Source organism: Haliotis cracherodii, unplaced genomic scaffold (genome assembly GCF_022045235.1).
Source record: "Haliotis cracherodii isolate W230 unplaced genomic scaffold, xgHalCrac1.p SCAF_5, whole genome shotgun sequence".
Classification (NCBI taxonomy): Eukaryota; Metazoa; Mollusca; class Gastropoda; order Lepetellida; family Haliotidae; genus Haliotis; species Haliotis cracherodii.
In genome coordinates, this window is record NW_027266308.1 from 11,285,001 (window position 1) to 11,287,704 (window position 2,704).

The window sequence follows — 2,704 nt, forward strand, 5'->3', positions numbered from 1 at the left end:
GGACCCACGGGTGTATTGTTACCAAGGGCCAGGTAGATCATGGGTCTAATGTTACCAGGGGCGAGGTGGATCCACGGGTCTAATATTACAAAGGGCGAGGTGGATCCACGGGTGTTATGTTACCACGGGCGAGGTGGACCCACGGGTCTAATGTTACCAGGGGCGAGGTAGATCCGCGGTGGCTTCCAAGGACATCGTGGATCCACGATCGTTATGTTACGGGGTAAATGCTGGGCCAACGGGTGTTATTATTGCTGTAACTTTTATTGCTGACTACAGACCGACATGACGTAGCTGTAATATCACTGACTGCAGACCGATATGAGGTAGTTGTAATATTACTGACTGCAGACCGATATGACGTAGCTGTAATATTGCTGACAACAGACCGATATGACGTAGCTGTAATATTACTGACAACAGGCCGATATGACGTAGCTTTAATATTGCCGACAACAGACCGACATGACGTAGCTGTAATATTACTGACAACAGACTGACATGACGTAGCTGTAATATTACTGACAACAGACCGACATGACGTAGCTGTAATATTACTGACTGCAGACCGACATGACGTAGGTGTAATATTACTGACAACAGACCGATATGAGGGAGTTGTAATATTACTGACAACAGACCGACATGACGTAGCTGTAATATTACTGACAACAGACCGACATGACGTAGCTGTAATATTGCTGACAACAGACTGACATGACGTAGCTGTAATATTGCCGACAACAGACCGATATGACGTAGCTGTAATATTACTGACAACAGACAGATATGAGGTAGTTGTAATATTACTGACTGCAGAGCGACATGACGTAGCTGTAATATCACTGACTAGAGACTGATATGACGTAGCTGTAATATTGCTAACTAAATGCCGAAAAGATGAAGCTGTAAAATTGCTGACAACAGGCCGACATGACGTTGCTGTAATATCACTGACTAAAGACCGACATGACGTAGCTGTAATATTGCCGAATAAGCCGTAAAACGCCATATATACCGAACGACCTTGAAACGACACGGTCATAATGACCCTTTTTATCCAGACTGCGTGGCAAGTTTAATATGTATGTACCTTGTCGGAATCAGAAGACATCCAGCGAACAGGCTTCAAATTTGACCTTTGGGATATGAACCTGATCCATGTGTATAAAAGCAACACTCAACCCAAACACATCCCCACACACACAATACCCGGGGGTCGTCTGAAAAAAACATTCCGATACGCCATCAATCTCAATCAGCATAGACAAAAACCAGACGCATACCCTGAACGCACTAAAGTTGTCTCGCCCGAAAAGCAAACCCGAACCCTGTCTAGCCCAACATGAAGTTTTCCAGGATGCAACAATCAGTCTGCCTTATAAATTACAAATCAGCAATCTACAAGCACGACATGGTCGAAGGTAGGTATAAATAATAAATGAATACGGAATCATTAATCAAAGCGTATCGACGAAGATTCTACTAATTGCACGGTTGCGCCTACTGAATAATAATTATGGGTAAATAATCGGCGACAAACGCATAACGAAACACTTGCGGAATGAGTTCATGATAACTACAGGAACCGCTGCAAGTCAAATGGCCGTCTCAGATTTCTTGTAGGCTGAGGCTCGACCAATCAATTAATTATTCCTTGGTTGTAGGGGGCACGGGTGGCCCAGTCGTCTAAGGCGCCGCGATTCGCTGTGCAGAGTTGCGTACCCTGGACAAGCCAGAAACCTGTGATTGTGGGTTCGAATCCCGGTTCGCCCCAAATATGTTTCTAGGTTTGTCAGCACCATGCCCGTGCTGGTGGGTTCCACCGAAGTGGTAAACGTCTGAGACCTGCATCACTTGGGCTTTCCTCCCACATTAAGCTGACACACCGTAATATAACTGGAATAATGTTAAAATCGGCGTTAAACCCAACTCACTCACTCCTTGGTTGTAATTGTTTTGGTCATGAGGATATCGGTGAAGGATAATTGAGCGGTTCGTAGCTCAGAATATGATTATCTGTTTCCGATATGTCAGTCAACCATTACAAGAGGAGGGGCTGTATGAAAAGGGGGTGAGGACTGTCATGTATTCAGGTTGTCAATATACGTGGCAAAGGGTGGTTGTGGGTTAAATGCAAGTCAACAGTTCCGAGCTCATCTTCCCAAGGAAAGGGAGTTGACTGACTATAAAAATCCAGTTTCCACCCTTGCCGAACTAGGCCGGTATCATGGAGTAACATTTTGGCTGGACTAACGAGTCTATGCATAGTCCAATCAAAATCGCGTAACGAAATCGACATCCGGTTCGTAAACTGCCGTGCAGATTTCGGTTGATTGCAGGATTTACAAAGTATGTGCACCGCCAACTCGTTGTGAACAGATATTTTCCAAATCTTTTCATGTTTTTAAAAGTATTCACGTGATTTGATGCACATCGCGAATTAAGACCAGTTTTATCACAATATAGATTTTGATTAGCGATCAGATCGTCTTGATTGCGCGCCCCATTTCGTTTGAAGCAAATGAAAGTATGTGAGAGGTGGTTGTTGGTTGGTTGTTCGTTTGTTGTTTAACGCCGCACTCAGCAATATTCCAGTTATATGACGGCGGTCTGTAAATAATCGAGTCTGGACCAGACAATCCAGTGATTGATATCATGAACATCGATCCACGCAATTGGAATCGATGACATGCATCAACCA